General features: G+C 37.7%; 1 protein-coding gene across 5 annotated transcripts in view; it reads right to left on the bottom strand.

The window, feature by feature from the left end:
- The window catches only part of Ets65A (DNA-binding protein D-ETS-3), a 65,644-nt gene that overhangs the window by 45,055 nt on the left and 7,252 nt on the right, over positions 1-13,337 (bottom strand). The window lies entirely within an intron of this gene.

Raw genomic sequence — 13,337 nt, 5'->3', positions numbered from 1 at the left:
TATTTGGTTCTGTAAATCGGTAATTAGGATTTGTAGTATAAAAATAGAATTTTTACGTAATATTTATTATAGTCTATCGACTCGATAACTCGTCTAGTATTTGTCTTGCTAATACCTTTGCTTTCGAAAGTTGTTGGTTCCAATAGCTTTAGTTTCAACGATGTTTCAAGATTTGCCTCAAATCGTTGACGATACTTTATCGTACGAGATGTACTTGGCAAATGTTAAATACTGCGCGCAAATGTCGACTTTCGCGGAAACTTTCATAATATCGCGATAATTTCCAGACGAAGAAGAAAGTTAAATTGCGGGTGATTTTGGTACGAGATTTGGCCTCGGAGAAGTGTAGGGGTAGTTACGAGTACCAGGACATCTATCGCTGTATGAGATGACTAAAACAAGGGATGATTTCAGAAGACAGTGCCATCTGTCAGAAGATACACCGAATTTAGGGGTAGTTAGTCGCTGGTTGTCGATCTTCGTATTGATCCGAACTACTTGCAGGGAAATGACGAAACACGAAAGACCATCGCGACCGAGCTTAACTTCTCGGTGATCTTCTTAACCGATCACCGCTAATAGTTTCCTTCGTCGTTCTATCAGACTATGGTAATCACCTTTCGCGTTACATTTCGAGTTTCCAATTTTATGATAAACAAACGATAAGGGCGACCCTGTAAATTTATTTAGAAGAGGAAAATTTACATGAATTCATGAGCCAGTCTGTCTGATGATATTTTGCCTTTTGTATCGAAAACAGTCAGTAAAATTCCTATATCTCAAAAGAAAGCGAGCCTTGTGTTAAATAAATGATAAAAATGAATCATATGCGAAGTCTGAATATTAAAAGAATTGAAATATAATAAGATCTGTAAATTGAATAGATTTGTTTAGAGAAAAGGAAAGTTTTGTGTGAGCGAAACAATTTGAAATTCTGACGCTCTTTCGTAATTATCGTACGATAAGTAGAATTTCACAATCTAAATGGAACCATAAATAAATATGAATACGAGCTCGTAATTGCGAGAAAGACGAATATAAATAATATAAATGAATGAAATTGAACTTCAAGAACTACAAGAAAAAATATAACAAAGACATCTAGAAAAATATGGAGAAAGAATACTATTCGACCCTTGAACACTAAAACAAGCAATGACTATAAAATCGATTGTAAAATAATGAAGTATAAAATTTTTACCGAAGAAGTCAAACCGACAGACAAGTCTTTTACCGCTTAAATCCTTAAAAGTATGCCGTAGCAAATTTGTAAAATTATTATACAATACTAAAAATTACCATTTACCTATATCGGCTATAGTACTCTGATAACTGTAGCGTTAAATCTTTCCTTATAAAACATATTGTCCAAAAAGAGTCGAGTCACGTGGACTGCCCTATTCCTCGTCCTTTTTCTTCGCACCACCCCTCACAGTCCAACCCTTCCCCCTACTATTCTTTTTTTCCCAACGTGGTTCGTCCGTCTCGTTCTGACTTGGCTAGTGGCGAGTTAGCGGCTTAACGAGGTTATTTCACGACGTCGACTGGCTGGGCCATAGGTCGCGCCAGGATGAATAATGATTCGTAGGGTCGACTGCCGGGCGAAACTGACTGCGCCACGTACGATCGTTGCATAAGCTGCAAGTTATATAGCCCACGTGTAAAACTCGCCCACCTCGTGGACAATGTACAGAGATATATGATTCGAGGAAATTCGGTCGATGTTGAACCATCGCCATCGCTGCACATCGAAAGCACGGCCACTTTTCACGAAAAAAAACTTTTCCAGATTACGTCTATTTCAGTACAAATATCGTTGTTACATGTATATTAATATGTATGAAGGGATCGCGGGTTTACCGTGTTTTTTCATGTAAACGAATTGGCTAATTCGATGACAGAACGTTTCACAGTTTGAAATTACATAGAGAAAGTTCGGCGAGTTCGTTTCTGTTATCATTTTCAGCCTGAACACTTTTAATCGTATTTATATCTACAAAAGTTTAGCTCAAAGATTTGTTGCTATCGAAGATTAAAAGGGAATCTTCACTATTGGTTTGACTCTAGAAGGAAATTTCGATATTAGTCTGCCGCGAGAATTTTACATTCTAATATTTCTATATTTCAATTATATATTATTATGTAATATTATATAATATGAAAAATAACCTATAGATATTTTAATATCTTAATATTTTAATACGTGGAAGGGAAGGACAATCTATTAGTTTCAAAGACGCAACCCTTCCTAGGATAGGCAACAAAAATGCCTAAAATCATCGTCAGCGACACTTTAATGAGAAACAGCAAGGAAGTCTAGGAAAGTTTAAGAAATTCGGAAAGCCTAAGAAACCAGCAATCGTGGAAGAGAAGAGAAAGAAACTGTTAGGAAGCGGTGGAAAATGCTGATAATAGAGAACGATATAGCCCCGGTGGTATAGGACGACGGCAGGAGAAGAAAGAAACGCTGGAGTAACAGAAACGGACCGGCAAGGAAGAAGATGTATCAGGAGCAAGATAAGGCAGCAGCCCTTCGATCCCGCGTCACGGTCTTTGTTGCAAAGCGCAATAATTGCGCGGGAGGGTGGCTTGCGAGCCGCAGGGGGCAAGGGGTTAAGGTTGGAGCGGTAGGAGGCTGGGGCGGCGGCAGCACGCGCCGGAAACGGAACCGAGAGTCGTGTGTCCCCGGCGTTCCCGGGCGGAACTATCATGATTAGTCACGGGGCCTGCAATGAGCCGTAGGAGAACAGAAAGACAGAACCCCACCCTACGCAACTTCGATCCTAACCGGAATTCGCTGGAGCGCGATCGACCCGAATGTACAACCGAATGGAGACGACGATCGATCATCGTTGTTTGGATTCTGCGAGGTTCCTTCTGTGTCCGATACCGGGTTCCTTTTGTGTCCGATACTGGGTTCTTTCTGCGTCTGATACTGAATTTCTTCTATATCCGATACTGGGTTTCTTTCTGCGTCCTATACCGGGTTCCTTCTGCGTCTGATACTGAATTTCTTCTATATTCGATACTGGGTTCCTTCTGTGTCCGATATCGGGTTCCTTCTGTGTCCGATACTGGGTTCCTTCTGTGTCCAATACCAGGCTCCTTCTGTATCCGATACTGAGTTCTTTCTGTGTACGATACTGGGTTTCTTCTTTATCCGATACTAGGTTCCTTCTGTGTCTGATATTGGGTTCCTTCTCTGTCCGATACTGGGTTCCTTCTCTGTCCGATACTGGGTTCCTTCTGTATCCGATACTGTCTTAATTCGATGATGATTGGTTCAGGTTCGTGGGAGACTATAGGATGATGTTATTAGTAAATTGAGAAGTTACTCGATGAAAGTATTAATTCAATGAAGAGACGTTACCGTTAGACAAAAATGTTATCGATGACCAGGTTTACAGACTTTGAATAGGTGGTATGATTGTAATATGATTTAGCGGAGTATTGTGTAAAAGTATCGATCTTTGGTACAACTATAATATATGGATATGAATATAGTTAATACAAACAATATGTGTCTGTAAATGCTTGACAATAATAGTAAGCACCTCTTAATGTATCATAGACTGGAAATTTGTTGAAACTTCAATTACTAACCAGTTACTTGAGATATCAAAGCTGCCCAGCGTTATCAACATTCTAGAGTTAGTTTATTAAGTGAATGATATTTCGTTCGATCATCGTCCAATATTATCTTATCAGGTTGTTGCGAAAGTTTCTTTCGTTTTATAAGGAAATGGTAGTTGCACAGCATTTTGTAATAATAAAATAAAATGGATCATACATATTTTAATAATGTAATATAAAACAAAGAATGTTGCGCATTTATTATTTCTTTCTAAAACGAAAGAAGCTTTTGGGACAACCTAATGCACTTTTCCATAATTTCTATCTCCAAAAGAGGCACGCAACTCGTCAAATCTAACAGAAATTCGCACTCGAAATCCCGGATTCGTAGCCGGAGGGCCTTCGAACGGATATCCGGGGTCATCGGAGCGGTGTCCCCGAATTTTCTTTAATGTATTCTTTCCATTTTTTAGAGGCAAGAGACAGTTACGATCCTCTGAACCTTAGTCACCCCTTGAGGCTGGGAACGAGGGTGGAACCAGTCGTAGTTGCCGGTGCCGGAAGCGAAGGGGCGCGCAAAGGTTCCCGGATGAAGGGCAAAAGGGATCACACCGAAGGGGGCTGCCTCTGAACTAGAGCCATAAGCCTTGACGAGGGCTGTTCGAGACCCCATAACCATCCCCCGCCAGGGTTAACCGATACCGGCAATTATCAACGCGTCTTGGTCACCGTTCATCCTCCCTTGTTCAAGAAATTCAGACTACACGGGGAGAACCTTTCGTCGAATGATTAATCGAATTTGTATTTGATACTTTCCTAGGTCTATTAGGAAATATTAACTCTCTGAATTGAGATATCGATTATTTCTTCGTGATATTTTTTTATACCTATATTTGAATTTCTTTTGGATTTATTGGGAAATACAAACTTCTTGATTTCGACAAGCTTCTCAAATCATTTATTTAATCGTGGCACTATGTATATTATGTACGGAGAAATATTAAGAGAAAACATTTGGCATAACTGGTAACGTAACGTTTTGAGCTAACGACAAAGTAGTAGTCAAATATTGACTTATCGATTAAATTTTCTTAGCAACATACGGTAGAACGTAATTGGTAGTACTGTTAGTAAGTTAAAAATTCCATTCTGACCTAAATCCTAAATAATAATTATCTTCTTCTGTTCTTGATAAATTTGTCCTGGAAGAGATTAAGCTCGGCGAAACCAACAACGGTGCGTTAATATTTATGGAAAGAAAAATCAATCGCAATCGCAACTCGGCTACAAATAAAAGGTATTTCAAAAAATTTGTATTTTAATCTTCGTGAATAAAAACCGAGTGAAATAATCATTGAAAATTTCGCAAGTACGTACTTTGATAAATAATAGATACACGAATTTAGAAAGAGATTGAACTTATGGAAAAATACATTCACAAAAGTTGAATCCAAACTTTAACGTATCTCCTACTTTGATCTTATATTTTCCTACTATCGAGAACAAAATTTATGGGATTATTATGCAGTTGTCACGGTTCACGCGACTCTCCCTGTGTCAGAGAGACCAGTGTTCCACTTTTTACGCGTACAATGCGACGTGCACCGACATCCTGTCTTTCGGCCCACTCTATGCTCGCGAAATTGGTGTAAAGGGAGGCCAGCCTCTTTTATGTTGCATCGTTTGTCTCGCGAGGTGCCCCATTCCGTGCAATTAGACAGACGAGAGGTAACATTACCCTCGGCCGCATCAAGCGTAGGCGTTCTCGCGTTTTCCGGCGGAGGGTACCAAAAGTGTCAACCCCGATACTTTCCTCGGCTTTAATTGCCCGATACCTCCGTCTCCCACCTCGGAAGACCTATCTCTCTTACGATGTCGAGCTGGTTTCGTGTGTGCGTGATAATTACACTCCGCGACTGTGGTCCTTTCGATCTCTGTTTCTTTTTCTGTTTTTGTTTGGCGAAATTCTCGTTGGATTTGTTCAAAGTTTTATCGAAATTTTAGGAGATGCTCTGCCAGACTTTCGAGTCGAAACATTGGCAAAATTTTTGACTGAATTTGTATTGAAATTCTCGTAGGATTTTCGTTAGACTTGCGTCGAAATTATGGAAGAATTTTATTAGGATTAGATTGAAACTTTGGGAAACTTTTACAGGCATTGATAAGATTAGACGTTTTTTTCCTGAGAATTTTTTATTCGGTAGTTTTACTTTTGTTTCCGTCTCATCGGTATTGTTATTCGAATTTTCTTAGAATCGAATACTAATCGATAAAAATTGCAGAGTAATGGAATATTCCCAGGATTACAGTGGATCGAAATCTTGAAGATTTCGGAGAAATATTTCCAAAGTATTCCAAGAGCAACGTTGTGTTATTTGCGCACCAAATTTCTACTCTCGGCCCCCGTAAATACTAATCTATACGATCCAGTTACCAATTCCAGTACAATTCTATCACGATTATTCCAAATGTTAATAACTTTCCACGCTACTAGTTTTACAAAATACAAACGAACTAGACAGTGAGATCCAACGATAATAATCGGAACACTTCTATTATTCGAATATTCAAAGTGGATTTCAATGAATCAAGTGTTTAATTGAGAAACGGGGTGTAAAGGTTGTCCCGTAACCTCGGGTTCAGTGGAGCGTGCGCGATCGAACGTGGCGTAAGTCCTGTGAACCTTAAAAGGGCTAACCACCGTTGCGCCCCGGCAAACAACACGTTGTCGGCATGCGCGTCACCTCATTTTGTCAAACATCAATTACCAGGGCAAACAAGGCGGGAGGATGGTGCTCGACCGGCGAACATTAAATACATGCACCACCCTCAGCCACGCTGACACAATATCCGATATTTAATGGACCGATCCCGTACTAAACGAATTCTCCGTTTAACACAGAAGAAAACAGTTAGCCGTTCTTGACGAATATACTCGTCATGGAGACATGTCAATATTTTGTATTATGACGATTATACTCGTCATGAGGACATGGCAATATTTTGTCTTATGACGAGTATAATCGTTACGAAGGCATGACAATATTTTGTGTTATGACGAGTATACTCGTCGCGAAGGCATGACAATATTTTGTGTTATGACGAGTATACTCGTCGCGAACGCATGGCAATATTTAGTGTTATGACGAGTATACTCGTCATGCGTGAAAAGTAGTTACAGTTTGCTGTTTAAATAGGAACTTAGTAATTGCGGTAAATAGCAGTAGTAAAATTGAAGAATAAAATAGCCATTTCATTAACAACTACATGTACCCTGTATGTGACGAGTATACTCGTCATCGCTTACTTTTTGCGACACATTTTAGGTACACGCTTCTCAAAGAGGTCGGCAACAGCTAACTGATTAAAAACGTATTTTCAATGAAATCGAAGATTTGTTCAGTTTTACGAAGGTCTGGAATCTGAAATTAATTTTTTTTCTAATAATCAAACAATATTCTGATTATAGTTTTATACTTTTCCTACTGAGCGATCAATATCTTCTGCATTTATAGCAGATGTTAATTCCATAGTGCAAATTTCCAATTTCAGGCTCTCCATAGAAATATAAGGCTTGCTATGTATTCCCATATACCCGATACATCGATTTAATATTGGAACAACGAAGAAAAGTTCTTAAATCCCCCCCCCCCCCAACCTACACATTTCCCTGGTACGATTTCGCACACCATCACAAGAAAATACTAGAACCAACAGTTCATAACACGCATTACAATAAATGTACTACATACGGATGAGAAAGTAAATGAAGATAAATATACACGGTTGACTTTCAATCTCAATGAAAATCAATATCAATTTCACAGAAAGCGTCTGCGTGTTTTAGTAACTGCAAAGACAAGAATCCGATATGCTACGTTCTAACCAACTTAATATGTAGATACTTGTACGATGAACATTAAGTGGTATCGACCTCTGGTATAAGAAACAAAAAGACGACAAAAGACTGTTTGTTTCCCATCAAATCCTCGACGTAATATTGCAAATTCGAACCAATCGATTTCCAACACGAAACGCTTCTAAAACCTTGAGCCGAAAATTCTGAAATCATTTAGAACCGCGATCTCGTTACTCCGACTCCTTCTCATCCCTCCCTTCTAGTTTGCTAACCATAGAAAAGCCGGTAAATTTTCGCGAAGAGAGACCACGGCTACAATTTCACCGAGGGATTTCCCCTTTTGTCAGCAGCGGCGAAACTCTGCGAGAGTTATGGCCAGGTACCGTACGTACCTACCAACCTGTACATATATATTTTATATATACACATAAACACACATATACATATATATATACTTTATACAAAATACATATGTATACATGGATTTATATATATATAGTTATATATATAGATCCATGGCACGAAATGGTCCGAACTTAAAATCTAAGTAGCCGAGCATCATACCACCACGTAGATAGGGATAGATAGACCAGTGGTTCTCAATCAGTAGCATCATTGGTGGTACGCGAAAGATGGTGAAATTGTATATATAGTAGCTACAAAAAGAATTTGTACACCACTGTACTTATTAAAGCATTTCTGTAATTAATTATATAATTGATTAAGTCCAAGAATATTAAATCTCATATCGCTTGACAGTACATGCTTCCATACAACTACGAAAGCTTAACATGCACTATAAGAATGAAATACGAAATATGGATTAATAAAAAAAAAAAAAAAGAAAAGAAAAGATAGCAAACGCTTCACTGAAAAATAAGGGTATAAACATCTTTTCTAGCTACCGAATAATTAAACCAAACATTGAAAGGATCACGATGAGATTCACGGTCTCTGTTTACAATTTCCCTGTATATACCTTCGCGATAAAGATTCTTTTTGCCATCTCGGGTAACTACTTAGATAGTTGCTACTACCGTTCACTTAGAAAGTTTGTTAACTCGTGAAATTTTATTCGAGGGTCTTTGATATCTCCAAAGAGCGTTGACTTGCTTGCTATACTCTATACCCTATACGCTAGTGTAATACGCGATATAGAGTAGTCAGGTGATATCGAATGGTCCCGTTACAAAATACGAGAGATTCCTTTCTGAATAGTAGCGAAAATATTCAGATTTTCGTTTTGACGATGCGCATTCGTGGAAAGGTTGGGAACCCCCGAGATAGAGGATTCAACCAGAGGGCGAGCAGAGAGGGTTGCATGGGTTAGAGAAAGAGAGAGAGAGGAAGAGACAGAGAGAGAGAGAGAAATGGAAGGGATGCTGGGTTGTCGAGGGGTGCATCCGGGATCTCGGAGGGTGGCGATTCGTAGGGCGGTCGGTCGTCATGGATACGTTCCCGGCTAACCCCTAACCGCTCCTCCTCCCTTGTCATCCACATTTTCGCGACTACGCCGCCATCATCGACCCACCATCTTGCACCGAGGACCGACCACGAGATGTGTCCTCCCGTTCAAATTTTTCGGCAACTCGACGGCACGATGCTCGAAACCGACCAACCAGTCATAATTCCAAATTGATCAACATTTCGAGATGCTATGATTTTCAAGACGATATGTATACGTTATTGGTACGATATTTGCGTATGTATTGTATGAAGTGTATATATACACATATAGCAAATATAATATATAAGTATATAAATATAAATATAATATATAAAAATATATATAGAGCAAATGTTTTCGTTTAACGAACGTATACATTCACAGTTTTGTAATAGCCCGCAATTAGTTGTTCCACGAAGGAGGAAGTAGTAGTTAATTGTAATCTATTTTTCTTGCGAGCACATAGAAACACGCAGAAAGTGCAGCCTCAAGAGGAAGCGAGAAATATTATCTTTGAAAAAGCACAAGCAACCTGTCTTAGATATAGTAATAAGTTACTCTGTCGATGAGATTTATCAACAAGAAGATATGTAATATCTATAGAATAAGATCAAGTAGGTATCTTCTTTATTGCTTTATTAGCATTAAGTTATATCTTTATTATCGATAAAAGAAAAATTCCTCGTACTAAGAAAACAAATTAAAAAGAGCAGATTTTGCAAATTGTATCTAATCCTTAAGAGGAGTACAATTCATTCGTCAACATCCAATCAACCTTCTCCTATCAAAAACCTTCCAAACTTTCCTACGATAAAGAGAACTTTTTTACAATAATAGCCTGAAAAATCGCATGATTTCTCAAATCGTATTACATTCGCGATAACAACGCAATACGTTTGTTCAGTCCGTTTCCACCCTTTCCCCCAATAAAGCCACCCTACGATTTATTGCTCTCTAATGATAAAACAAGAACCAGCATAATTCCTGTTACCTTGTCGATATCGTGTGATATTCCGTCAAATGGAAATCGGTCTAAAACTTAAATAAAACTTATAAAAAAATACACGATATCTTCGAATGAAATATATAAATAAATAATAATAATACGTTGTACGATCTTCCAGCCGTTCCTCCAATAAAAATCAATCAAAGATTACGATTCCCTGCGTATAACAACCTTTCGTTTGCTCGAATCGTTTCACGAAATTTTCTCGACCGGAGCAGAAAGACGGGGAACCTTTCTGGCGCGTGAAGTTTTCAAGCGGCTGGCCGATAAATTTCCGAAGAGCAAGCAGGATATTGGTGTGGCCATGGAGAGAGAGAAGCGGCAGTCGACGACCGTTTTGCTCAGTTGGCAGCGGTGCAGCCCTCGTGCAACGCACCCGTTGCAACCTTTCTACTTCTACTACCCCTTCTACTCTGCCTGGTTTCAACTCGTCTCACCCCTGTTTCCACCCTTCTGTGCAGAGGGGGCGTGGGCGGTAGATAACGTGATTTACACTGGCCGGGTAATTAATGTCCTCGGCGACCGGCGCTTTAAAAAAACAATCGGAAATCGGCGACAACGAAGAGCAACAGTCAGGCTGCCGGTATCGCGGCCGCCACTCGCCTGACAAATTATCACGCTCGAGATTTTCCTCTTTTTGTTTATTTATTTAGAACTTGAATATATAGTTCTTTGCTTTCCTCCCTTTTTTTCCTGCGTTTTGCGCTGCGGAACGTCTTTAACGAATCGGTAAATTGAAGCTTCTGAGAAAAGAAAGAAAACACATGGAAGATTAATAATGTATACGCTGCATAAATATTTCGACGCTTCACGCGTAACAGCGATCAAACGTTCAACTAAAGCGAAAACGAAACAAGGACTACGCTATGCTCGATCGAGTTTCATATTTATCTCTGACGAATAGCTGACAATGCGGAAAATCCATATAAACTTTTAGAAGCTGGGAACGCATAGTGCAATCGGGATCTTAATATCGAACATACTGCGTGTACGCTTAAAGTCACTTTGGTCTTTTCCTGCCAACGATTTTCATCCATCCTCAAGTATTATCCTTTTATTTATACTGATTGGTGTCAATTATTGTCTTCATCAAAATTTGCCAACTGTATACGGTTGCCTGAGATAAGATGAGAAGCGAGAATTAGATTAAGCCTGAGCTTCGTTTCAAGTATATTTTGTATATTTGTAATAATTACTTATTTAAATTAAATTAAATACTTATGCGCAGTAGTGTGCATATATACACGAAACTACGTATTAAATTTGACAAAAGTAATAGATTTTGTATAATACATTCTTTTTCTTGCAATTACCACGAACATGTACGTTCTATTGGCAAAATTAATAAGTGTGGATTTTTATTCAGTTTGAAACAGAATTGTACGTACTTAGGATGACGCTTATTGATATTTGGATACTATAGTATTGGAGAAATTAGTGTCTGTGTTTTCTTATGAGGATATTATTCGTTTGATTGTTTCTCAATTATATTAGTTTTTTTTAATGTATTAAACCCATTTATGTATTAAACCCATTTTTTTAATGTATTGTACCCATTTATTGTATTACAATTTTAATTGCAATTAAGCAATTAATCACACTCATTGCAACGCTTAATCACATTCATCCGAAGTCTTATTTAAGTATCTAGAACAAATAACGTGAGAAAAACGGTACGATCAAGATCGTGGCGTTCGATTAGATCCTTCATCACGAAATCATGAGAAATTCATGAAAAAAAAGTGACTCGATTTAATTGCCATGACCATTAACGACTTGCGAGTTCCCAGCGATTGTGTGCCACTGACTCATTCACGTTTCGCTGTCCTTTAGCTTCTAATATTAGTCATGCTCGTTATTATTTCGGTGGCAAAAATTATTTGAATATGCATATAAAAGCGTGAATGTTCTAAATAACTAAATTTTGTGTGTTAGATATATATGATATTCTGATAATTGCTGATAGGTCGATAGAAACTTCTGCAAAAGTTTCGATGATATAAATGTATATCTATACACACAGAGCAAGCAGTCACGTTTGAACAAAACTCCACATCTTCTAGTCGTAACAAGTTTTTCAATTTCATTGACCAGCACAGCTAACATAATTTTATTTATCAAATTTTTAATGTCAGTATAGAAAAGTGTTTATAACATTCTACTTTATTCGTAAATATCATATTTCTATTTTATTCGCAAATTTATCATCTACCTCAGATTGGCTCGGATAATAAGGATATGAATATCCTATTTTATCATTACACGTAAAAGCTAAATTATCTATAACGCTATTATTTCCAATTCATTTACAGATTTATCATTCAACTCAGGTACAGGCTAACCGATCGTGTAATTAAATTGTATTACGAGCTAATTGCGTTTGGTTGGTTAACGACGTTTCCTATGTTAATCGCGTGTCACGCAAGTACGCGTGGAAAAGCACACGCAACTCGATGGAGTACGTGAAAGCTTGTGTCAAGACAGGTGGTACAGAGCAGAAGGAAAAGTTAAGCTTCGAGATAAGGCCTAAAACAATATTCGTTTCATTTTACTTTCAAATGTTTTTTTTACACCTTACCGAGTTCCAGTGAGTGTATATCAATCATCGACAAAAGAAAGGAAATCGCGTGACGACATACGATTCGCGGATTATGTATTTCCATTTTATTTCCAGCGACTTCTGTCAAGCCACGATACGTTGATGAAACATACAGGTATAATTTACTGGATTGATTCATTAAACGAAGAATAGAGTTATTAAAGTGCTAGAGAATATTATTTTCTTAATCACAAGGATTATCAAATTCTTTTCATATCAGCGATATTGTATAATTTGATCCAATCCAAATACCATAGAGTTCCTCGATAATTCTTCATTTCCTTAATAGCAATCCACTTTTGAACTCCTTAATTCAAGACCTGTGTATCAAATCGTCCTATCACACAACCTACTTAATCTTTTCTTCAACTCTTCCTCATATATCACATTATGTGTTTCGGAATTAATAAATTTGTCATAGTTATCAATCCCTAGTTCTTTTATCAGAATGAAATATAAAACCATAATATTATTACTTCTTGGCACTGATAATAACATAAATAAACAAGGAAGAAATTGTACAACTAAACTTCATAAAAGTACAGTTCTTCTATCATACAAAACCTTCTTTTAAATCTTACTCTACTTATCTTACTCTATCTTACTCTAATCTTAATAATCACTTGCTCTTTTAGTAGTATCAAACACAATCAACAATATCTTACACCAAATCAACAAGATCTAAAACCAAATATTATTATTTATAATGTCTCTACAATGTAACAGGCTAAGTTAGCTGCATCCAAATTACAAAAACTTTCTTCATTTTTAAGAATAAAATCTTTAAGAAAATCTCATAACTTCTCATTGCATCACTTAAGCACTGCCATTATCAATGCCAAAAAGCAAAATA

This window comes from Bombus flavifrons, chromosome 1 (assembly GCF_040668555.2).
Source record: "Bombus flavifrons isolate JBK064 chromosome 1, iyBomFlav1_principal, whole genome shotgun sequence".
Lineage (NCBI taxonomy): Eukaryota > Metazoa > Arthropoda > Insecta > Hymenoptera > Apidae > Bombus > Bombus flavifrons.
Note: the sequence above shows the minus strand (reverse complement) of the source record. Positions and strands in the feature narration are given on the sequence as shown.